At 37.4% G+C, this 26,605-nt stretch overlaps 1 non-coding gene across 1 annotated transcript in view; it reads right to left on the bottom strand.

Moving 5' to 3' along the window:
• Window positions 1–355: 355 nt before the first annotated feature.
• Window positions 356–26,605, bottom strand: part of LOC105049285 (protein SEMI-ROLLED LEAF 2) — a 30,641-nt gene continuing 4,391 nt past the window's right edge. The window contains exons 5-20 of the transcript XR_012142663.1: window positions 26,462–26,576; window positions 26,222–26,350; window positions 21,651–21,698; window positions 11,612–11,828; window positions 11,258–11,440; window positions 10,805–11,097; window positions 10,429–10,577; window positions 9,861–10,337; window positions 9,589–9,738; window positions 7,984–8,059; window positions 5,724–5,851; window positions 4,692–4,892; window positions 4,459–4,596; window positions 4,257–4,385; window positions 1,484–1,711; window positions 356–870 (exon numbers count right to left, since the gene is read on the bottom strand). This is a non-coding gene — a transcript (protein SEMI-ROLLED LEAF 2). The remainder of the gene's footprint in view (window positions 871–1,483; window positions 1,712–4,256; window positions 4,386–4,458; window positions 4,597–4,691; window positions 4,893–5,723; window positions 5,852–7,983; window positions 8,060–9,588; window positions 9,739–9,860; window positions 10,338–10,428; window positions 10,578–10,804; window positions 11,098–11,257; window positions 11,441–11,611; window positions 11,829–21,650; window positions 21,699–26,221; window positions 26,351–26,461; window positions 26,577–26,605) is intronic.

Below are 26,605 nucleotides of genomic sequence, written 5' to 3'. Positions count from 1 at the left end.
CGGAAGCTCGTGGATGAGCCTCGGCTCTTCTATCGCTAGTGGGGTTCGGTTCTTTTGGTTGGAAGATAGATGGCGTGGACGCTGCTGTGAATCTAATGTCATTTCTTACCGCATGAACGAGTAAAAATAAATCAGTTCACGCTCCTAGCTTTCCAGGGCTAAAGCAATATGTTTCCTGCTGCCTTTAGAAGGTTGGTGAATTTGTGTGATTAGTGCAGCAGATTGCAAAACTAAAGAAGGGTAGGTAGAAGCAAACAACTACTAATGAGGAGACGGGGAAAAAATGATAAGGGCGAGAAAAGAGGCTCAAACATCAACTGGGTGCTGTAATTTTCACCATCTGATCTTCCTGGAATGTGTACAAAATATAAGCTTTATTTTCTCAAATACATCATTAGTAAGAGGATATTTCGGTAATATGAGTATCAGTCCACTGAATCAATGTAGGTACAAGATTGACATTTGGATCTCTCCTTTGCCGGAATCCCATGTTAATTGGGATATCCCAGTCTGATCTACATTTATGTAATAGATATAAATGAAATGTCAAAGCTATACGACCATGAATACAAAAAGTCCTGCAATTCTATAAATAGAGTGAAGGCAGGAGTCGCCAAGCACCTAAACAAGAAATCTTCAAGCTTATCTTTACATAATAATATATCCACAAGAGGCTAAAGATTTCTAGCCATCTTCTGCATCACCATTTTAACAACCAGCAGCCCGTAGGAAGTTGTCAAATGGGCTTGTTGCTGGGAGCCTGAAGAACTGGGGATGGTACTGCAAGTCATTTTGCAACGGTATGTTATTGCCATCAGACATATTCTGTGGGTATGCACTTAAGTTCGGATCTAGGAAAGGATTGCCAGTCTGCATTACAGAGATGTGACAGTAGTTAGCTGACCGGAAAAGAATTATAACTAATTCAAAGTAAAAATGGAATGATGATCCAGAATGATTGGTTCCCTTTGGTTTGCTCCATAAATGGAGGGAGAGAGAGTTTTCTTTCCACCATTTTAGTTCTAAGAACAGAAATTTCTAAGAATTTCTTTTGTGTTTGTGCATGCGCATGGTGGGTGCACACACACGTGTGCATGTGTTTTTGCAGCTTACAGATAAGTATACAACAAAACAAATATTTCTATAGTTTTATGTAGTAGAGTCCAAAGAACAATATACCTATGGTTTTCAAAAACAGAAGCAATGCGAGTGCGAAATTCTTACAAAGATGGAGAGTACAAGGTTTTTTTTTTTAGCTTTGCATAAAAAAGATGAAATTGCAAGGAGTAAATAGAAGTTTTGTGAGGCTGCAAAGTGTGCATTTAGTTGGATTTTTTTTAAATATAAAATTGACATTTTCTGTAACATGATATGACTAATAGAGTTGGAAAACAAGGGGTAAAAGAAGGGTTAGTATTGAGATCATGACTATATAGATGCTTATACCTATATTTACATGCATCCTGTGAGATAGCTATTATACCTTTTGAAATTGATCCATATACAAATATGATGACCCTTTCATGTCACGTTGATCATGTAAAAGATCGGGGAATAATATTTCCTGTTTTTGCTGGGCACTCATAAAAGCAGACATTTTCTGTTGTTTTCCCATCAGAAGAGCCTCGCAGTGACTAGCCATTTCCTTAAATGGTACATCAGCAGTGGTTGATACTGAAAATCTTCCATCTTGCCATGATGTCTCCAAAGCCTGCACAAGTTTACTTATTGAAGCACATAATAATTAAAAGCAATCATATCACTCAGAAAAAGTCTCCTAGGTATATGTACCGGTTTCATTCAAAAAAAGAAAAAAGGCTATATGTACTGGGGTTTCAAGTGCCTGCCAGTACTGATCTATGCCCCATATGTATTGGACGAGTATCAGCATCTGGCCTTTTTTGGGGGTGGGGGTGCATGACACCTATTAAATCTTTCTTTTAGAATATATTTTAATTAAAAAGTGTCGAGTGTGTTCTTTTTCATTTCAGCATGGTGACATATGCCGGCACAGCAGCCACTGCCAGCACCCCTCATTCCCCTGGCAATTAAGATCCTTGTCAGATATCCCCTGGTATTTCCTGCCTGTTGAACTAAGTATTGCCTATAATATGTAGATGCATAAGCTCAGGATGTTCAAAGCAACACATTTGTGCAAGAAAACTGACATTTAATTAATTTAGGGACACCTTAAACTTATAATTTATGGAGAAAAAAGAAAAGGAGAAAACATATACCTAATTGATAAGCACATTACATAAATCAAAACATAATGTATATAGACACACTAGCTTCGTGTTTCATGACATCGTACGATTACATTTTCGACATGTTGGAGAGTCAAATTTGGAAAGATAACATTAATGAAGATTTTTAAGTTATCATTAAGAACTTAACTATTAATGCTGATCATTTTTCTAGTGTTAGCTCATGGTTTGCCGTACGGGCCGACATCCGGTATGGGGCGTATCGAGCCGGACCGGTCCTTACCGATCCGGTTCGGGCTATTTTCAGAGACCCGAAGCGCACGAACAGCCAGTTGATGCGGTACGGCCATACGCCGAACCGGGCGTATATCTCGGTTCGTATGGGGGGGGGGGGGGAAGGTGGAGGTTTCACGTGGTTGGGGGGGGGGGAAATGAGCATGGTCCACTTCACATGGGGAGGGCTTGGTGCTTTAATAAGCACAGCTTCGGTGTTCTTTGAGAGTTCTCAGAGAACCCATGCCGTGGGCAACTTAATCGTTGAGACCTCCAAAAAATTAAAAAAGAAGGCAAAATTTCGTGAAATTGGAGTGATTTGAAAAGAGGTTGATCTTTGGTCGGAGGTAAGATAATCTGTTATTTTGTTAGTAAATATTTTTTTTTTGTTTTTGTTGTTAGAAATAGGATAAAAATAAGGTAAAATAAAAATAGAAGAAAATAAATAAATATATGTTTGAAATTTTGGATCAAAAGTCTTTGTACCGCAACCTAACTCCAAATTGAACCCAAATATGTCAATAATATGCAATATAATGCCATATTGAGGTTGTATTTATCAATTATTAACTTCAAAAATCTAAAAAAAAAAATTGAAAATCAAAAAAATATTGTGTACCGATACCGGATCGGTACACCTAGGCGTACCATGTCGGTATGGTATGGTACCGGTACCATACTGTACCGGTCCGGCACCGGCACGCCGTCCGGTACCGGTACAGCGAACCTCCTTAGCTACTATTTAATAATTTTTTAAGTATATAACCATGACTATAACTTTAGTCCAACTATTCGCCAAGGCTTCCTATTAAAGGCCACCCCTGATGTCATCTAAACTTGATATTTACAACTTTACATTATGAACCTCCAAAGCATGGAATACTGAAACATTTGAGATATATGTCATTTCCTTTTAATTGACTCAACGGTACTGGGAGTATGTTACTGTGAAAAGCATTCCACTATCAACACATTCAAGCACCGCATCGACGTCTCAAAACTGCTCAGTTTTCACCGAAAGAGTGCACGTTGGTAACCAGATAATATGTGTAACATTACCCTGAAAAATCAAGTTCAGTGTAGATAGATATTTATGTATATAGACACATTAGTTCAATGTTTCATGCATCGCATGAGCCTATTTTCTACAGATTGGAGGGTCAAGTTTGGAAACATATACATTAATGAAGATTTTTAACTAAACATTTAAGAACATAACCATCTAATGCTTATCATTTTCTAGTGCTTAGCTAATATTTAATCATTTTTAAGCACATAAACATGATCACAAAGGCTCCCTCTGATGTTATCTAAAGCTTGATCTTTACATTATGAACCTCCAAGAGCATGGAATCCGGAAACATTTGAGACACGACATTTTCTTTTAATTGACTCAAGGGTATCGATAGTATTTTAATGTGAAAAGCATGCAACTGTCAGCACAATAAAGCATTCACCTCAAACTGATCCACTTAAAAGAGTCCATGTTGATAACCAGGTAAGACGTGTGATGGTGCCCTGAAGAATCAAGCTTTATGAATTTTATCTCAGTTTTATTCAAATGGTAGTTAAGGTACGAAGTTACAGCATCCCTTGTGACCTTCAGATATGCTCAGAATAGTGGAACAAGAGGGATATTTGTAAAGATTCAGCAACCATAAATTGCACGTATGCCAGCTATTGAGAATTTGACAGAGAAGCAATTAGTAAGTATTCTTTTAATATCTTTTGATGTATGGAAAAAGAATAAAAGAAGCAAGCGAATTGCAAGCATACCGTATCCAGAAGTTGATTGACACTTAGAAGATTAGATGTGTCACTGGGAAGCTGTGGACTGGGGTCCACTAGACCTTCAAATGCTTCAGCAAAGACATCGACATCAATTAAGCTGGTTGGAGGCATGACCTGTAAAATAAAATTGGTAAATTCTAGGTCATGGAACTCTCAATCAGTCATTTAAATAGTAAATATTGAGCACCTCCTCTTGAGAGTTGTCCTTTTTAGAGCCAAATGGTGGAACCTGTCCAGGAGTTTCCACAAACTGAGCTCCCAATGGGCACACATCATCAGGCAAGAAGTCACTTAGAAGTTGCTTTCTTATGGTGAGTAATTCTGTCTGAAATATGAGCATAAGACAATCAGGACACTGATATGATAAACAACTATTCTTCAACACATATGCAGGAAAAAGAGAGTAATTATAGGAGTTACATCTGATGAATCTCCTAAGCTGTTCAAAATTACAGAGACCATGGATTCTTTTGACTGGTTTTCTGTTAGTTCTACAGCTGAAAGAGATATCAAGGCACTATTGTCATCCTCCTTTGAACCATAAACTTTCACCAGGTGATCAGATGTTGTGTTCACAGCCTGTAGCTTGGAATCTTCGACCAATTGAAGAAATGGATCAACCTGAAATGAGGAACACAACTTATAATAGAGGTTAAAACTATATCTAGAGGAAAAGATGATCTTATTTGATTAGTAACTTCAGTTAGGGAAGTGTATGGTCAAAATTCTTGAAGAAAATTATTTGATTGTCCATTATGCTTCAAGTTGCTGCACTTTTGCTCATTGTTAGCTGAGACAATGAACTCAACTTCAGATTGATTGAAGATATTTGTTAATGATGGTTCTTACCATAAAAATATACAAAAGTGACACATGCCACAGAAATATTTCCAAGAAACCGATGTTGCAGGATCAGCTGATCAGGTGATGTGGTTTGACATGATATAGGTCACTAAATCACTTGCAAGACAATATTAATAAAAGGTACTACAAGAAAGCTCAAGATAGACCAAAATTTAGAGGTGACCAAATAAAACCACATACAGAGATTGTCTTTTAAAATCAAGAATTTAAATCCCATGGAATGGGGCAGTCTGATTTTTCCATGTAAGGATATATGCCACCATCCACCCCGTCTCAACATTTGGGATAGGGGATATCCCAAGGCATGCCAATCGGGACACCAAGACAATGGTGGGGTGCCTGGGTAGTCCTGTCCCAACATTTGGGATGCTACCCCATCTTGGTATCCCGTGGGACATCTCGCCAGACTTGAGTCCTTGCTTACAACAATATACGGAAACTCTATGCTGGTTGTGTGACAATCTCCGTGAAGAAATTTGTATGAGGTCCTACAATGCCCAATACAGACATCTGGCCTGTCAAGATGTTCTTAATGCATGATTTGAACAAAGTTGACTCTAACATGACCATAAGCACTGAGTTGCATACCGTTTTCTGATTCAGCGATGACTTAACGAGCGGAATAAGAGGCTGTATATTGAATGCTTTTGAAGAAAACACAATCATAGCTGTTGCCAGCATAAATAGGGACCGGCGACATGATGGTGGCAGTGAACCTACAAATAAGTATAAGTAGCATCAACATCTGTAACTGCTTTTATTTGTTATATGATAAATCAAAAAAGCATTAGTAGTTATATGATAATCATATAGTTTTTGCAACATGTAAACTATTGAAACAATCAATGATGGAAAACCGACCACAATAAGTTCGCTACCCTATCCAGCATAGGGTTGCTACTTCTCAACATTTTAAAATGGAATGAAGATACTCCTCAGAGGATCTAAATGTCCAAAAAACAGTATAAGTCACAATTTAGACATGCCGATACAATTTATTATTGCGCGTTCATATTGTTGAACAAGCAGAGTGCAGTGTTTAAACCTGTAAAAGTTATGGATCAGAAGTGCAACCAAAACCTTTTGGTGTAGTTAAATCTTTCAAAGGATGCCTGAAGTGTTCTTGACATTTAACCTACCTTTTTCCTGAAGAATATGGTGGTTTTTCACCACCACTCAGGTTTGAACCAGAGACTACCACTTGGAGAGATGGATGCCAACCGAGATACCAGTTCCTGGCAATTTATTATTGCTCGTTCATACTGTTGAACAAGCACAGAACAGTGTTTAAACCTATAAAAGGTATGGATCAGAAATGCAACCAAAACCTTTTGGTGTAGTTATGTACTTATATCCTTCAGAGGATATTTGTAAGTGTTCTTGACATTTAACCCTTTTTTTTTTGGAGAATACAGTTGTTTTTTCACCACCCCTCAGGTTTGAACCTAAGACTTTCACTAGGAGAGATGGGTACCAACCAAGATACCGGTTGCTGGCAACATTTAACTTACTGATTGCAAACAGTGTGGGTTTGCACCCGCATTTGGGTCTTTTAGTATATTGACTTAAAGCTAAATATTCTCCTTATAGAAACCTTGTCGTATCCTTTTAGCTGCGTTTAGTGGCTGGGGAATTATATTGAATTACTCCTGGGTTTGATAAGCTTATACCATACAATCAATAAAATAGGTTTCTCCACATGCTTAGTCATCTAGGTTTCATAACAAACCTTCTCGACAAATATTACATTTAGGCTGATTTCAGCTTGTTAGCACAGAGCAATCTCAAATTTCAATTGATCATGTTTATTCCATGAAGCAAACCCATATGGATGAAATATGATTTGCGTGCCAAGATCATAGATTTCATAAATTATCGGTGCATACTAAAGCTAGTTGATCAGGGCCATTAGTTCGTCCAAATGGCTATAATGATTATTAACAATGCTGTCATTACAGTCACAGATTGAGATCTATAACCAAAATTCATTCTTCTTTTTTTAGGCATCATATTTTTTTTTAACAAATAAAATTAAAATAACATACATTATAATATTATATGTTATACTGGAAGGATCTTTTCCCCAGAATATTCAGTTGCTGCATTGTGGTGTTCTCCAAACACAGGGATCTCTGCTATATCATCATCGCCGCTCAGTGTTGCATTGCATTCAGGGTCAGTCGACCATGCATCATCAATTTTTTTTAATTCACTTCAACTTCAGATCAGAGTTTGATTGGGCTAATCTGCATCTTTATTCATTCTATCTAACTGAGAAGAATCTGCACGGTCAATTAATACCAAAGAAAGCAGTCCTCCGTGTATGATATGGCAGTAATTCCTATTGCACAATAACTATTTTAATAAGGTATAGATGATTGTCAAGCTGATTACAGCTGACCAACTGATGGTAACTCCATCCATTATTTGCATCCAAAATAAAAATAATAATGTTATTATGTATGAATCATGTCACTGTCACAGGCAGATTATTACTGACACATCTTTGTTACAGAGTTTAAAATCTTGTGGTATGCCTCGTATGTTATGCAGCGTGGTAAACCTCCCATATCTACTAATAATTACCGAACCAGATGATACCCCTATGCTGTGGATATATATCGGATCAAGACAGTATGATACAATCAAGATTTCAAACCTCGATTAGATATCAACTTAGACAAATAAAAGTCTCAAATGAAGAAGTATGAATTATTCCAAAACTATTTCGAAAACCTATATTATAATGACAATGTTCTGCATAAAGCTGACAGATCATCATGTTTTTATGATAGATAAAAGATTAGCTGTGTTTCACTAAATACAAAGAATAATTTGAAAAGCTTACCTCCTCCTCCAAGCGAAATGCTCCTTAAAGAAAATGCAAGCTGAAAACTCCGAATAAGGGCCTCATGAATTGGGGTCTGAAGACTTGCAGATAGGAGAAATGAGTTAAGAATAGCTGAACTGCAAACAATCCATACATAACATAGAATTTGTTGAATTGTATGACATCAACTTGTGAAATAACTTGTGAAATATATGATGTGCGGTAACTTTTGCCAACCATACAAGATGAAGCACCCTAATGACATGTACCATCAGAAGTTGGAATTTATAATCCAAAAAGTGCATAAACATTGAACTATTGTAACTACATGCATTAAGGTGGAAACTAAAAGTAAAATAAGATAGTACACTTTCCATAAGATTGGAATTACCGCATTCAATATATAATGTGTTGTCACAAAACATTTTCTTCTTTTCTTTTTCCTTTTTAAGGAAGCAGCGAGGTTCCTATTCTGTCAACATTTCTTCCTAGATATTTATTTTGGCAACATTACCAAAGAGTTCATAGTATTTTATGCAAAATTTATAGTATTAACAAAGAATTTACTAATTGCATCAGATTTTTTAAATATGTTAATTCCTGTATAACCAACCACCCTCAGATGCATTCATATAACTGCCTTGAACTTTTAGCAAATTACTAACTTTTATCCCGAGGTGAATTAATCCCAAACCTGACTGCATGGCTGTCCCAACTCACTTCGATGTTGTGCATACGAGGTCAAGCCCTACAGCAAGGCTGGTCCACTCATATTCCATCATCTTAATTTGCTAAAGTTGCTTCCTTAGACCTCATATTTTCAGAAAAAGAAAATTGACACATGTTTGTAGTTTTAGATGTTTATAAGGTATTGACAGTAGGAGGAGAGATCCCACAGAAACATTTAAGTTTCAATGATATCCTTTCCTCTTCATCACTTTAAAAAATTAGCGTAAGATGAAAAGTCAATTTTTCAACAAAATTCCTTCTTTTTTTCTTTTTCTTTTTTCTTTTTAAATGCAAAGATGTGGAATCTCATCGCCCACCAGCAATGGGCAATTTTATAAAGCCAAAACAGAAGCCGTTTACAGGGGCAATTTTATAAGGCCAAAAAGAAGCCTACAGAAGGTGTAAATTTCAGTACTTCATCCATTCAAAGATTTAAGGAAGCAACCACGCTACAGGATCAAGGAGAAGCTCTACAAGAAATAATCAAGTAGACACTAGCAGAGTGAGCACCATTCAAATTGCAATAATATAACTGCACTTTGATTGGATCACTTCTTTTGTTGAGTTGAAATAGATTTACAAATTAATCTTTGCTTCTTGTCAGGCATCACTTTCCAATATAAAGTAGGTTATAATTTGTCAGAGCATAGATCAAGGAAAGCTATTGTACTGATTAGCTTTTCCTTTCTAACGTTTCCTACATGAAATTGAATCAAGAAAAGATAGTTTCAGATATTCGTACAGCTCAAAGGTAATATCAGACAATAAGTAAATAGTATAAAAGCTCACACAAAAATTAATACCGCCAACAAAATAATAGTCCAAATATTAACTTAAAAATGAGATAATGTAATGGCAATATTTCAGCATGATTATGAAATGAGGTGAGGTTACCTTTGCTCGAGAAAACAACAATATCAGACTATAACTATGAGCAATAGCTTCATAGTTTTCAGGAGTATTTTCAGGGGAATTGGCCTGAGCCCAAATGGATGAAAGCATTAGTGTGATTTGGCGACTGCTCAATCTTAAAGAAACTGGGTCCTGGATTCCATGCATGAAGAAGAACCAAGATATCATAATACAATGAATATTTTTCAGGAATTCAGTGAGCTTATTCAAGTGGAGTAGCAGATAACAAAATATGATAGAGAATAAAAATGTACCACTTCCTTCTTTGCATTGTTCATGGAAGCTTTTCCTTCAGTTACAGGTAAAGGGGAGCCTTTCGTGCTAAAAACACGACTTCGAAATGACTGTAAGCGAGCACCTTTCACGCTATGATTCCGACTTTTAGATGACCGAAGTGTATAAAGATTTGCTTCATTGCTGCTCTTTTGTTGTCCAATATAACCATGAGAGTTTTTATCCAGACTTTCTTGGCAAGCATTATCTCTCAAGGAGTACTTTTCCCTTAACTTCTCGAAAAGAGCAGCTGAAGATGAAAAGACAGACACAGTCCTTGAGAGTGTCCTTCGAAGATCATACGTCTTCAGTGATTCTGGTGTAGCTGAGCAAGGATAGGGACATACAGAAGATGGAACAAGAACAACAGAAAATATACGGTGCGCCCCCACACGTGTTTCTTGATCTGGGTGGACCATTGCTAAAAGCAGTTGATGAAATAGAGCTTCAGGAAATGCCTGCAATAATAATGAAAGATAAATTAAATTAACTAAATTAAGCATTACATAACATAAACAGATATGCCCAAAAAATGTACCCCTGACAAACCTTATTCTGATATGACAAATTTGGTACTGATGCAATTATTTGAGCCATACGATATACTGCAGAGATTGTTGACCTAGCAACTGTATGTTAGTTGAAATATTCTCCAACATCACGGCCATCATGTCAAGAACAGGTCCTGCATCACCAACCTGTTTAACAAAGTCAACAGCATATATAAACCTATTAGGCATCTTCACCACTAATGCCCAATTCACACAGAAATCCTGGCTAAAAAGATGTTCAACTTTGTGCATTTTACCAGAATCTCCTGCATATCCAAAAAGCATAGCTAATATTCATAATAATTACAAAACAGTACATGCAAATATTTTCAAAAAACCTTCATATTAACAGAAAATCGGATAATAGATGGTACCTTTTTAGATAACCGAACAATGCACTCATCTACTGCTGTTTGAAATTTATTGTTCCATCTGATCATGTCATCCCCCAATTCCTGCCTACCAAGTGTACAATGCATCGTTTTCCGTAAATGCCTCACAAGATCACTTATTGCCCCTATAATTGCAACAGAAGCCTGAGCTTTTGATTGCTCAGCAAGGCTGGCTGTAACTTCAACGATGTTTAGCTGTAAATCAGGCTGTTTTAATACAGCCTTGTGCTCAAGATGCTTGATCAATATAGATATTAACAAATGTGTGTTTTGCCCTGTAAAGAAAAAAAGAAACAAACATGCTAACCATTTTTCTAGGATATGATCATAGTAATTCCCCATAAGAAAGTCTGTACGGAATTTCTCTGATTAAAAGATAATAGATAAATAGAAAGTATACCACAAATTCATACATTTTTTTCCCACAAAAATTACCTGCCTTTTCCATTAATAACTGCATATCCATTAAGACACACAGCGCAAGCCCATTTTGTGATGACCATGAATTATTACTATCAAAATATCGAAAAAAAGACTCCAAAACACGCCGCACAGTGGTGGCTTCCTTGGCTAGCTTGGCCATATTATGCACACAAACCCTGGACCAAAAGTTGGGGTCTGGGCCTCATCCCTGTTGAATGTGCTTAAAAATAAGTACAAGAAGAAAACTGACAATCAAAATACAAGCATGCAAGCAATCATGCAGACAAACACAAACACATCCATAAACACACAAACAATTGCGCACACAAGCACAGAGACAAGTGAAAGTCATTAGTAGGCAATAGCTCATAAACTCTTACTTAGTCAAACGGAGTTCTCCTTTTTCATTAACAATGCTTCTCCAAGATGGAACCCTTGACATGACAAATGGCGAAGGAGCTACATGACCCTCAGCTTTAAGGACTTCTTGCACCCATCGGCTCTGGGAATCTTTGGTAGTTTGATGAAGATCCTCTGATTTCTTTTGAGGGCCCCCATAATTTTCCAAAACTATTGTAACTACCTGTAGTGATAAAGACACAAAAGTTTGAAGGAAAACTGAATGGAAATATTATCATTTTTCTCTCCTAGCAAGCAACAACGAAAAAGGGTACCCCTAAGGCCCCAACATTAAATATCATCTTCATAACGCAAATAGATTTTGTTCAAACTATATGACAACAACAGCACACTTCAACTCAACTAAGCCTAACCGTAAACTAGTTGGGGTCAGCTACATGAATCCTTTTCCTCCATCCTGCTTAGTTTAGGCCATACTTTTTGAAAGATACTGAGATATCAAGTCTTTCCTTGCTACTTTATCCTATGTGATTTTCGATCTACTTCTACCCTTATTCATTGCTTCTACATATATCGAATCACTCCTTCATATTGGTGAATCCCTCAGCCTACATCATACTGTCCAAACTATCTAAATTGTCCTCTCAATTTGTCATCAAGTAGCACTACCTCCAACTTCTTATGAATGGTCATTTTTTATTCTATCTTTTCTTGTATTACCACACTTCCATCTCAATATTCTTATTTTGGCCATAGTCATGTTATGCTTATGTTGTTTTCTAACTGTCCAGCATGTGATACCATAAAGCATAGCAGGCCTATGGCTGGCTTATAAAACTTTTCTTGAACTTGGCAAATGTCTTATGATTATCTAATATCCTAGTTGCACTTTTCCATTTCATCTAACTTGCTTTAATCCTACATATGACATCCTCTTCAATGTCCCCTTTCTTATGAATAATTGATCCTAAATACAGGAAATGATGACTCTTAGAAATTTCATAATCCTTAATTTTTACTCCAACTTCATCTTTATTTTTAAATTTTACTAAAATTGCAATCCATGTATGATTGTATTCTATCTTGGTCCCACTTAACCTAAAATTCTTGGATTCTAATGCACTCCTCCACAATCCTTTTATGATATTTGTACATCTAATAAAATAGAGTTCAAGATTTGATGCAACTACTAAAGAGGATTACAGATAACTCAATAATAATGGAGCAATATAAAGACCTATGCTCTATTCCTTGCCTGTTACCAAGATAATAGATGTAATCAATACTACTTGCCTACTTGGAACTTATAAGCCAAGAAATTGAGTGTGATGGTGAGTAGAAATTACTAGTGACAGAGTGATAGGTATCTTTCAGTTGCTCACAGTTTAAATAAAAATAGTGAAAAAAGTAGAAGATACCCAATTCTACAACAAGTCTGGCACCATAAAAAATGTTCCCTACAAGAAGCAGTACAATAAAATACTGAAGTACACTGAGCACAATCACAACCAATCAATTTAATGCCATCTAAATTGGCTTCATTTGTATCATATTGTCCATCTAAGTCATATCCCCGTTGTTTCAATCTGCAGAAATTCATTCACTAAGCTTCCATCCAAAGTTCTATGGATAAGAATCTTCACTAGCATGATCCATGCCGTCGAATAGCCATGAACTGATATACCCATCATTCCATTCAAATGTTACCATGACACTAAGCTACCTTTGTTGGACTCTTTCTCAACTCCCCAACTAGCATCTTACACTCTTTTTCTTTGTTGCTTTACACTACACGCAGAAGCACTGTCTTAAGAGAGATTTCCTTAAATTGCCTTGGCATCTGCTAAGCACCCAGCATTCTAGATGTGCATATATACTTCAATTCAAGACCCTACTATATTTGAAAATAGAAACTTCCTCATCTGCTTCACCACACCGCATGCAATACAACCAAGATGTAGAAATAAAGGCATAGGAAACCACTCTACCATATACTATTGAGCTTCATTCCTGATCTTGGAAAAGATTTCAACCAATATTGTAGTTCATATTTTTTTTTTACATATCAAGCCATCATAAGACATTCATCTTCAAGTTCTTAATTATCAAATATCAAATGCAGCATTATCCTCTAGTCAGCTCAGGCAGTGAACTATCTTATATTCTTATGTATGCAAAGCAGTAGATATTGCAGCATAATAGCATTAAAGATGATAAGAGTCGAGCTAGTAATTGTATTATCCCATTGTGACTAGAATTTTCCCAATCTCCTTATGCAAGAGTAATTCTGGCTCATGATTCTCCCTCTCAGTAATCCATCTCCATAATACTAATAATATACAAATAAGAGATACATATGAATCATATAGGTAGCTAAAGAAGGTAGGATGTGGCATAGACAGCTTCTGGATTAGAACTAAAAGCAAAACACTAGTAGCATTTCATGGAAGAAACATTGGCGACACTATTCACTTAGATTAGAGGCCTAGTTGACAACTTGGCTGGTTGATGAAAAGGAATAGCTACTGAGCAGGATGAAAAGGAACTAGGCAACTAGCTTCTAATGAATTCACAGAAGTAATAGCAAGCGAAGAAACATGGAGAGTCCAAAAACCTTCTAACAGATGGAAAGGAATAAGAAGTGGGCACCACAGCAAAGAAAGAGGATGGATCTTACTTTTTAGGCACATAGATAGATAGCAGTATTCCCAGTTTCCCACTCAAGCCCCATGTTGCTTTCTACAGGCTCATCTTGAATGATCGACTAAGTAGCCTGAATCTACCATGAACGTAAGGATGATACTAAATGACATACAAATATGAGATGCCATACTTATGAATCATATACTTAATATCTCGCCAAGTACTCTGATGTATGCCTTTTATGATTGCTAAATACCATTCTTCTCAACAAGACTATTGTGCAACCAAATTCTTACGTGGTTCCTTTTTTCCTAAAGACCCATAGTATTACCTTTTCAAGTAACTTAAAGAATGCTTTCCATGATCTTTAGAGACCACATCTGTTACGGATACCGAAATACCACCACCTACTCCCTACCATACAAAATTCTAGCTCCATCCCTTTCTTATCCCCCTCTCCCTAAAATTTTCATCAACCGCCTTTACATGAAATGGCCTTGAAGGCTGAAGCTTGGATTTTTTAGCAAATGTCGCGCTTGGTTGCAGGATCCTTGTAGGCAAGGTTTGCAGAACCAAGCTTGAACCGGGTGATTTGGCCCATACCAAATCAAACTAATGCCAAGTTGGAACAATTTAGGGGTTAGATGCAGTTCAGTTATAAAACCTTATAAGACAGCTCTAGTTTGGTTTTAAAACAGCTGAGATGGCTATAAGATAGTTCAGTTCACTTTAAAAATGGCTCGGATACCATAAGGCTTGGTTATAAGATGGTTCACCCCAGCTAGTGATGGTTTGCCCCCCTCTCCAACCTCGTGATAGTTCAAGAGCCCTCCCTCCACTTCGCAATGGTTCAAGAGGCACTCTCTCCCACTGGCTTTACGCACAATCATCTCCTCTCACCCTCTCTCTCTCATCAGCTTGCAAGGACTGCAAATCAAATTTATCTCAAAATCCCTCGATTTTGGGTACTATTAGAGGATTTTGGATCTAAAGATGGAGGAGAGTGCAAATCTAGGGTTTAGTGGATTGGGGGTTATTCTAAGAGCTTCGCCACCAGATGCCGTTGGCTCCCCCCCGGCCATCACCGGTAAGTCCCCAACCCTCTCTCCCTTCCTCCCTCCCTCCTCTCCCACTCTTCCTCTCTCCTTTTCTCCCTCTCCATGTTTTGGTGCGCCCCAGAATAGCATGATACAGACCCATACCATGTCAAATCGATCATTGGCTGATACCATAGAAGATGCTTATAGGCTGTACAATTTCTTGATTTATGATGCATTTACATTATTAATTTCCAATTTTCTAACACAGCATGCAAGATTGATCTCGAAGTAGCTGGCACAATTTTCTACAATCAAATGTCTTCTTGTGAATTAATATATAATGCTTTACTATTTCAGCTAAGGTTAGAAGTGATGGTCCATGTCGGCCATCACACAGTGCCAAGCTGGTACAAGTACACATCTGTGCAATAAAAAAAAGTCATGCATTTCATTGTCCCAGCATTGCGCATTACTAACCATTATGTCTCAGCATGGCTCATTACTTTCCAAAAAAGAAGCCCAAAAGGTTCAAAACACTTCTTTTTTTATTTCATCATCTCATTGTCTTGGGAAGTGAGTGGCAGCATTTTTATTGGCTTTGCGCTATCCATGGCTAAGTAGAAAAATAACTAGAAAAAAAACCTCATTTTCATGAATATAATTTAAATAAATGGATCTAAAATATTGCATGTAAATAAAGAATTTACCCTCATTTGAGTTCCATAAAATATCTAAATTTAGCTTCCATCTAATTAAGATAAACTTTCCTACCAAACAACAATTCCAGATTTTTTGGAGGTTAGGCCAATTTAGCAATCTAATAAATTTGATTTGTATTCAAATTTCAAACATTACCAAAACTTACATCTTATTTTTCAAACCATTTTCATCTAATACAATGTTATTGGGGCACAAGGATTCAAGTTGCATGCATGCCATATTCTTTTAAAATCTTAGTCTCAAATTTTTCTTGTCCATAATTTTATGAATAATTACTATCCATTTTATAGGGATTATCATTAATGTTAATGCATTATATTAGTAAGACTAATGTGTTGTTAGGATATTATATTAGCATAAATAATACATTGCATGATATTCAACAAGCATTCATACCCCTTGTTGATTGCACAACAATATACAAGAATTTAAAGTATTGCTTTAATGCATTAAACAACTCTTAGGTTAACTCAACAGAATTTTGAATTATCAAACTTCAAAAGAAATGCACGTATAATTTCTAGTGTGATGTTCTATTGTGCCCAAAAGCATGTCAGCCCATGCCACAGCACATTTCACTTGGATCATCAAATCTAACATTTTTTATTTGTTAAACAAATTTAGAATATCCTACTACTCTTATACTGTCATTAAATTTTGTTTTCACAAAAGCATTTCCTTTCTTACTAATAGAACTTGTTGCCACTGAAATTCAGGTCAGGCTGAAGTAGGTATGAATGAGGTGATGATGAGGTCGGTCCTCTCCTAGAGCACTATGTAGATCTGAATATGCGGCTGTTAAGCACCTCAATCAGCAAATAGACTTGAAAAGAAGGTCCTCTTGCTGGAGTCTTTCTAGCAAGAGACCTTCTAATGCTCAAGTCAGCCAAAATTCAAAGAACAACATGAGAGAGAGAGAGAGAGAGAGGGAGGGAGGGAGAGTGGGTGTTGCGAGTGGTAGAGTAGTTGAATGCCTTACCTAAGGATTCCATGTCCTTCCCTATTTATACAGGGATTCGGTGGTCGTTACCGAGATGGACGAATGTGAATAACTACATCTTCCTATATTATCTCGCAGTTATAGTTACTTTAAATGTGCGGTTATGGTTGAGAGGGCGCAATCTTACCAATATTCTTAGGTTGACGCGATCGTCTTATCAGTTCATATATATCCGAGGTGAATGAGATCAAACACTATCGGGATGACATCACTTCAGTTATTACCAAGATCAAAAAGTAGATATCCCCCACATTATATGCGCCAGACGCCCCCCCCCCCCACCCACTTTTAAGCCAAAGCTGATTTTTGGGTGGGGTGGGAGTAGAAGCGTTAGTTTGATCGAGATCATGCTGCAATCCGAGTAGAAAGTTCTAGAAACTACATTTAATGCAATGTTTATTCTTTCAAGACATCATTATTTCAAGCACAGTCATTTGATTTTTGAAAAGGTTTGAAATCGTGATCCACAAAACCTCGTCATGATCTATCCCCATCTGCAACATGGCATGATCATATCAAGTTACGCGAAACAGCACCTCTAAACCATTCAAAATAGTGATCCATGGGATTTACTGTGACTTATTCCAAGCTAACATGCGGCACAATCAGGTCGGGTCAATCGAAGCAACACCTTGATCTGGGTCGTCCGCTATTTATAAATATTGTTTACCTTCTTTCACTTCTCACTTTTACTCTTTCACTTTGGGGGAACTGCTGCTCTCAAACAGCCCTTCACCCAAGCTCCAACTACTTTGAAGATCACGATGAGCCTTCAAAGTTTCCGAGGAGCATTCAATGTCCTTTGATGAGTTTTTCGATGATGTCTATCTTCGAGGTCGTTCATCTTTGGCTGCTCAATTCTTCTTTTCTCTCGTCTTCCCCAACCTTAGTGGAGGTATTACCTTGGTCTTCTTTTTGTTTCTCCTTTCTTCTTTCCTCTTTCATCTTTCTTCTTTCTTTTGGAATCTCTTCAAGAATGAACAAGGTGAAACTCTCTGTTGGGAGGTAGTCATTCGACCAAGTTCCAACTCAGGGCCGTTGTTCTTCCTCCATAGTTTGGAGGTCGAGTTCCAAGCTTACCTTGGACCCGAGAATGAGGTATCTGTCCTCATCCGATAAGACCTGGACATGCTTCGACTTCAATACTCCATTCCTCCTGAAGTCTAACTTGAGCTTGCTGGTCCCAAGGATTGGGTTTCTAGCCCTCCTCTAGCTCGATTAGGTTTATATGAGAACTTAAGGTCAAGCTTAAGTTTTGTTTTCACCCATTCCTCATCCAACTAACGAAGTTTTATCTTCTTGTCCCGACCCTTCTAGTGTCGAACCTTGGAAGATCATTGTAGCCTTTCCTTTTCTTTGCCTCCTTAATGACATCCAACTATCATCACCCTTTTTCGAGCTTGCTTCACCCTACAAAAGCATCCTTGGGAGAGATACTAAGGTACTTCTCTCCTTGAAAAGGATGTCACCGATCCGAAGAACTTCCTCCATTCATGAACGAAAGGAGAGATTCTTCTTTTTATCTCCCAAGCAATCGTGGCAGTTTGACACCTCTGAGGATAGACCTGAAGATCATTAAACCAAGCTCCGGGGTTGTCCAATGCTGATCGATGCTCATTGGACAATTTGCTCGCTACAACACCCCTTCTTGTCTACTTGTTTGACCTCTGTAATAACCAAATGATGCCACCCTGATAATATCCAACCTTATTTATCTTGGATATAGATGAACAGCAAGAATGACTATGCCAACCCGAAAATACTGCAATAGTGACGCCCAATTGGCCAAAATTGCACGTTTAAAGCAACTATAATTATGAGATAACGTAGGAAGCTATTATTGTGCAATTAAGCACAATTAGAGCTATAGCCATACAGTTAATGCACGTTCCATCCATCTCGATAACGGCTATGAACTTTCTTTATAAATAGGGAAGGATATGGGACTCTTAGGTAAGGCACTCAACCACTCTATCACTTACAACACCCAATCTCCTCTCCTCTTCTATTGTTTCCTAAATTCTGACTGACTTAAGCATCGGAGAGTCCAAAAAAATCTGACAAGAGGACTTTCTTTTTGGATCCATCTGCCAACCAAGATACTCTGACAACCGCATCTTCAGATCCACAGAGTGCTCCCATGGAGGATGACCTCATCATCACCTTATTCATAGTACCTCAGCCTGATCTCGAATTTCAGCGACCACAGAACTAGTTCCACTTCTTTTATTCAAATAGCTTATTGGTACACAGATGCTTCCTCCTAATATTGGAACTCTTTTTAACCTAATAATCCAAATAGATGTCTTTTAGCAACATATATAAGCCACTTTGCTTATCTTTGATCGTGGTTCTTCATACAAAAGCAATAATATCACTATAAACTTTGTGTAGGCCCACATCTCTATCTTACCACTATTAAAGGTAATTTTCTTACTTTTTCTTCATCATAACTGAGTCTCGATCAATCACCAAATATTCTTTAGTTAAAAATCTAATCTCTGTCCATTTGAGTAATTGAGCATTACTAAACCTGTTAAATCAATCCATATTGGCACTTCTTTGCAACTCCATGAAGTGAACACAAATTAAAGTGAACCCCACTTTGAATATCACAATTAGAGAATCATTTCTCTCAACTTCTATCAACATTATCATCTCTCTAGACCAAGGAATGTGAAATCACCCCAACTACTTGGTTCGGGCTTGCCAAACTGTATCGCGGTGGACCGAGATGGTTATAGCATTCAAAATGAGACATCAACAAGGAGGGGAGGGAGAAGGAAAGAGAGGAAAGAGAGAGAGAGGGGGGAGGGAGGAGAAGGAGAGGGGGGAGGAAGGAGAAGGAGGCTGCTTTGCCTACTGGAGAGCCAGCAAGGAGGGAGGAGGAAGAAGGAAAGAAAAGGAAGAGAGAGAGATGGGAAGGAGAGGGGAGAGGAAGAGAGCCTCTGGAGGCTCATCGAGGCTACTAGAGCGTCAAAGGTCGCTAATCGAAACACTGTTTCGTATTTTTTAGGAGGAACATCGGGTGAAGTCTGCAACGGCGTTGCCGACTTCCCTCAATACTTCCTTTTTTTTTATTTTGCCGATATCCCCAAGGGAAATACAAAACGGGGGCTTCCATCCCTATTTTGATTGAACATCTCCAACCCTCCAGCAGCCTCAACGGGCCTCTAGAGGCTCTCTCCCCCTCTCCCCTCTCTTCCCTCCATGCCTCTCTCTCTCTCTTGTCCTTCTCTTTCCTTCTTCCTCCCCCCTCCTCGTCGGCCCTCCTCCAGTGCAGTGGCCCTCCGGTAGCCTCCAAAGGCTCTCTTCTCTCTCATTCCTCTCCCCTCTCTCTCTTTTCCTCTCTTTCCTTCTCCCTCCCCCTGCTGTGTCGGTTCAAGCCCAATATGGAACAATACCAGGGTGTACTAAACCATATCACCAGCCAACCGGTCCGGGCTTCAATATCGGTACAGTGAACCTTGCTCTAAATCATTGACATAAACTTTTGCCATCTCTTACCTCTGAATCTAGTATCTTCCAAGAGTAAAGATTCCGAAGGTTTGCCCCCAAGTTGCATGTTTAAATGGTTGCTTTCTGGTTGAACGACCTTCAATTGCAAATAGGTTTACTCACCCCAAAACTAACTTAATAGGTTTCATGATAGGCCTCTCTTGCCTAAAGTTGTCCTAGTTTAGCATCAGCTATTAGGATGGTCATCTCTTAGTTTTGAAGATCTGCTTGCTTAATCCTTCAATAGAACCTTCTCAATTTAGAAATATGCCACGCTCCAAAGTCAACTCCATAGGAAAAGGTTGGATGATGATGATGAATCAGATAATCTGCAATGATTTAGAAACAAGGTTCCAATTTCCAAATTATATAATGGTCAAATAGATCAAAAGAGAATCTTTAACCTAAGACCAGATGAACAAGGATTTAAAATTGAGATATTTTAGGCATTTGTTGTTTCAAATGAACTTTGCAAGTGGTCAAAAGAAAAGTATGGGATTCATTTGCACAGTGTTTTACAAAACATTATATAAAAACATGTGATTCATATTACAAGAAATCATTAGGAGTTAATGTTTTAGCCACCAAATAACACTCCATCCTGAAGTGGGATCTTATCAAGTAGGTTAGAGGACCATTTCTATGGGCATTGGTTTAAACTTTAGATCACAGCTGACTAAAAACTGCATTCTAGGGGTTTATTACAAAAAGTTCCATAAAGTAGAAAAAGAAATTTATTTTCCAGAAAACAAATCATCCCAGTCACAAGTTGGTGTCTCAACCAAGGTCTTAGATACCAAGTGGAAGCCAGGGCATCCCACCATCCCAAGTATCAGGATGGAGCACCAACCAGAGTATTGGGATGGGACAAGTCAAGAAATCATCTTGGACAGGATGGGACATCCACTAGGACAGGATGTGATATTCACCATCCCATGTGTGAATACACGGGCCATTCCATTCAATGGAAAAACCAGCAAAGCCCAACCTTCGGCATTTAAAACCTTGATCTCAATGATATGAATCAATGGTTAACAAGCTACGGATAGATCAATAAAATTTAAAGACAATGATAATGACAAAATCAACATACTACTAGATATTCAATTTAAGGAACCAAAAAAAAAATTTAAAATTCGCTTACATTGTCAAATTCTGCTGAGATATGGGAAAATTCACCCATAAACCAAACCTGTAATCACATTGAAGTATACAAAACCATCAACTAAATAAAAATACAGAACTGCAGTTCAACAGATCACAGAAATTTTCCTTAAAAAAAACTGATAGACTATGAAAATACAAAGACAATAACATTCAATAAGACAGATGAAGCTGCATAAACTTAGAGTGCAACCCAAGAGCAAGGGTTCTTCAAAATTTAAAATAATTGGTGCTCTCAGAAATGTTCCTTGAACCAGTAATTAACTAAACAGAGGGGCATTAATCTTTAAAACATATACTTTATTAATTTACAAGTATAGATTCCAGAACAAGAAAAAAATAGAAAAGATGAATCGGTCATGTAAAAAAGCCATAAATCATCTCAAAGGTACAGAGGAGTGCTGAACCATAAGTGCACATTAAGATAGTTAAGCTTTTTGGTGGTGCATTCACATGGATAAAAAGCACAATAAAATTAACTGGTGAGAATAAATAATTCAAATGATTTAATTTTACTCTAAATAACCAGACATACTAGTTTGAATCTTTTTGTTAAAAAATAGAACATTATAATTAGATTATGGATGTGCTGTATAAAGATATAATATAACCACCTAGAAACCTAACATACAAAGAACAGTTTTCATTACATTAAGCAGGAACAATTTGAAAATGTCCATACACCTGCATATACAAATACATCCTCAAGTGTTCTCTCAAAATACATCCTTGAGTGCACACTTGTGTTTACACTGATGAACAAATACATCCTCAGGTATTCTCTCAAAATACATCCTTGAGAGCACACTTGTGTGCACATTGATGAAAAGCTAAATGTATATATGACAACTATTAGTAGAAAAATGATACATTTCTTCATTTTATCAATTTCCCAAAGAAAAAAAAGGTTTCCTTCCTCATGTTAGAGAAAGGTAACATGACAGTCTGCACTAGTGTACATAAGTTAAAGTACATGCTTGTTGCATATGTTGGGCACTGATGTCCTTATATTGCTCATATAACTGCATTAATGCTTAAAAGACCTATTTTTAGGCTTGCCAAGCCCCACCCCTTGAGATGAGGCAGTTAAAAACCTCCATAGGGCTCACTTCCTTTGATGCATAAAGTATGGTATGTGCAGTGATAGAGAAGCTTCCGCAAGATATGTTTCTCAATTCCACAAACAATGTAAGGGGCATTCATTTAGTTTGCAAAATGTTGCTTTGGTGCCGTAATATGCCAAACTTGGTAATGTTGTGGTCTGTAGTAGTTCATGCTCTACAAGTATTAAAACATGGAAATAGAGTCAACTGAAGGCATGTGCCTTTGAGATGTCTCCTTGAGATATGTGCACATCTATAATATGCAATATTAGATCCTTGTTTCCTAAGATTTAGTAAAGAATCAAAGTGATAGATGCTTTTCGACTTCAGGCTTACACCTCACCTCATTAAGAATTGAAATCTCTTGCTAAAGCCTCCATCTTTCTGAAAATTATCATATATGCAACCCTAGAATGGTATTGTATTCTCATTTAATTTAACTCTACTAATTCCTTGTGAGAGTGTATATATATGGCTTTATGTTTTAAGCTCCATCATAAATCAAATGTCTACAACGCGATCAGTGTTGTATTGTGAGCATTAGATTAGTAAATCATATGCAAAATATAGAGAAGTGCAGCCAAATCCCAGATCCCGCTGGGATTTTGGACCACCAACTTGAGAGATTCTTTGTAGCATACTCAAACTGCCAACAAGTTTTTCAATAGATTCTCCCTTTTGACTAGATAATACTGAACTTGACAAATTTTTAGTTGTTCCTTTAGCAGACCATTAAGAACATGAATTTGCCCCTTCACCATCTTCTCCAACTACTTGCCTCGCCTATTAAGGTGTTGTTCGTAACTCCATATGTCATCATGTTTCTTTTGGCTTAAATCTGTAAGATTTAATCATTTATCAAACATATAAATTTCTAAACTACAGAGAGGGATTTTCCTTTACCTACTTTTACCAGTTTCCCTCAGACTTTGGATCTTCTCCCAACTTTTTGGTTGATTTGGAATCTTTTGGTTGTTTTCCATTTTTTTCTTTCTCGAAATTTGGTTTCTTTTTCCACGTTCAAGACATTTTATCGGTTAAACTAAGTTCATGCCCTAGATCTCTGAAGTGCTTCGATGATGCATATTGATTAATCATCTCTTTTGGAAAATCAACCTGAGGTTACTTAACCTTATTGCTCATGAATGGAAAACCATTACTCACAAACAACAATGTTCCATCATTGATCCACGCTACCCTACTATAAATGTAATTTACATTTAAGTTGAAATTTTAGGCCTTATTTAGTTGTTTTTCTAGGTGTTCTGGTTCTAGAGTCCACCACTAGAAGCATACCTTTCTAATTTGTTGAACCCATATTGGCTGCCAGAGTGTAAGCTTGTAGTAACACCTTGAATACAAATGATCAACCTTATTGTTATACTCCATATAACCCTGGAGATTATTGCAAGCTCATGAAATCCCCTTCTCTTATTGTAGTGATGTAACATGGTCTAGCTTTAGCCTTCTTCCTTGAACCAGACACCCTTTAGCATGGTGGTAATGCATTCTCGGTGGATTGCATTTTCATAACTAGGTAGATAGACTTCTTGGTTTCAGATCAGCCTCATGTGATCTTATTCATGATTTTCCATACCAGTCGATGCCGGTGCATACCTACCATGCTATACCAAACTGGTACATGGTATAGTGGGCGTACCAAGTGTCGGTGTGACGAACCAGCCCCCATATCAGGTATACCGTCACAGTAATAGGATAGTACCAATATAGGATCCAGTATCAAGATAGTGAAACTTGATCCTATTTTTTCCTTTAGATTTGGCTTGAAGGTTCTGACTCGTTAGATCCACAATACATTCTTGGTGCTTTTGTATGTGTTTGCTTGCACACAGCAGAGCCTTACTTGTGTAGCAGACTATCTTAAAGCATTCACCTATGTCACCTTTCATGCAGCATCCTCATAGCTTCAAAGATAGTTCAATCATGCAATCATGGCATCTTTAAGCATGCTTCACCTTCTCAAAACACATACAATTAGACTTTCTGGTTTTCATAGTTATGTGTGGCCTTCTTGGTAGCATTGTCTTTATCTAGATATTGTTTGCATGACTTTTTGATAGATTTGTCTTTCTCCACCAAATCCTTGATATCATCAACCAGACTCATCACTAATCTGTCGTTTATCTTGTCATCAACCAACTTGGCCAGCCAACTTGCTTCGCTGATAGCAGGAATCTCGACCAGCATCAGCATACACCATCATTCTCATCAGTTTGGTTGTACATCATCAAGGTTATTAATACAAGTTCTATTGGCGTATACTAGAGCTCAAGGATTCCTCAACTAGTCAATATAAATTCTTCCAGATGCCTTCATTATGACTTGTGGTTTCTCCTTTTGCTAATGATGCCTTCATACAACTTATCTCAGTACCATTGCAACTTGCAAACAAACCTGCCACATCAGCAATATTGCACTTTCATCAATCATGTTCATCTACAAAATTGGTTCTTTTTAGCATTCATGAATGCATATTATTGTCTATGAGTTCTCAAGCATCATGTAGGCTCATCTTGCAAATCTGGCATAAAGGCTGCTCTACATTTGATTACATCACACTACTTTTGTTATACTTCTCTATACACCATCCTTTCACATCAAGTTTCCATCATTTGTGGTTCTTCTATTCTTTCTCACAGCTAAGTAGATTTCCTTTCATTAGCAAATGATAGGACAAGTGTCAGATTTTTTGTTCTCTACCTACATTCAATCCACTTGTTAACACTATTATGCCTATATATCAAGATTTTATTGTTTATAATAATCAAGGTTTCAAATCCCATGAGATGGTATCCCAGAATCTCCATGGAACAGGACACCCCGCTATCCCGTCCCATCGCGACAACCGTCTCGGTCATGCATCCCGATAAATATCCTCCATCTCTCCCCCTTCTTTTTTCCTTTCTTTCTTTTTTTTTTTCTTTTCCTTGTTTTTCTTTCTTTTTCTTCTACCTTTCTTTCTTTCCTTTTTTTCTTTCTTTTTGTCATCCCTTCCCATTTTTTTCTTTTTTCTTTTCTTCTTTTTTCTTCCCTTTCTTCCTTTTTTCCTTCCTTTCTTTTTCTTCTCCCTTCCTTTCTTTCTTTCTTTTTCTTCTAGGTCTCGTTTTCTAACAGAAACGGGACAGGACAACCGGGATGCCCCCCGCCCCGCTGGCACATAAAACCTTGATAATAATAACAAGAAAACATCCTAGGTTTATGTTCTATGATACAAAGTGAAGTTTTCACTCAATATTTGGGTCATTTAATAATTTTTAATAGGGCAAAAAGAAAAAAGGAGCAAGAAAATGTAGTGCTTTATAATAAAATCTTTCATACCATGGTCTATTTTCTTAATACATGCTTAGATCAAGAAGTCAGCAATCAGAAAACAGGGTGAAATATGTGACATTTAAACCATTAACAGTGTAATCCTTGGAAGAATTACCATAGAAGAAAGGGCCTGCAGTGCTGCTGCATGCGAACACTGTTCCCTCTCATCCTCTCCCACTTCTTGAGCCAGATGACACAGCCTAGGAATCAGTCCTTCCAAATTGAACTGGTATGTACTATCCACCTGACATGAATCAACAAAACAGCATAAACTTGGTCTCTTAAGAAATGACACCCCTAGCTTCATTCCTCACTAACAAAAACATTATGTTAACCTTCCAAACTGAAAGCCTACCTGACAATTAACAAAATCAAAAAGAGTTTGGCATCCAATAATTTGCATTTCATCCTGTCTTGTTTGATCCAAAAGAGTGTGTATGATGCTCAGTAAGCTACTCGCAAACAGTGGCCTGTAATAGATATAGTCTAATTATCATAG

This window comes from Elaeis guineensis, chromosome 7 (genome assembly GCF_000442705.2).
Source record: "Elaeis guineensis isolate ETL-2024a chromosome 7, EG11, whole genome shotgun sequence".
NCBI lineage: Eukaryota > Viridiplantae > Streptophyta > Magnoliopsida > Arecales > Arecaceae > Elaeis > Elaeis guineensis.
The sequence above is the reverse complement of the archived record's forward strand: the minus strand, read 5'-3'. Positions and strand labels throughout refer to the sequence as shown.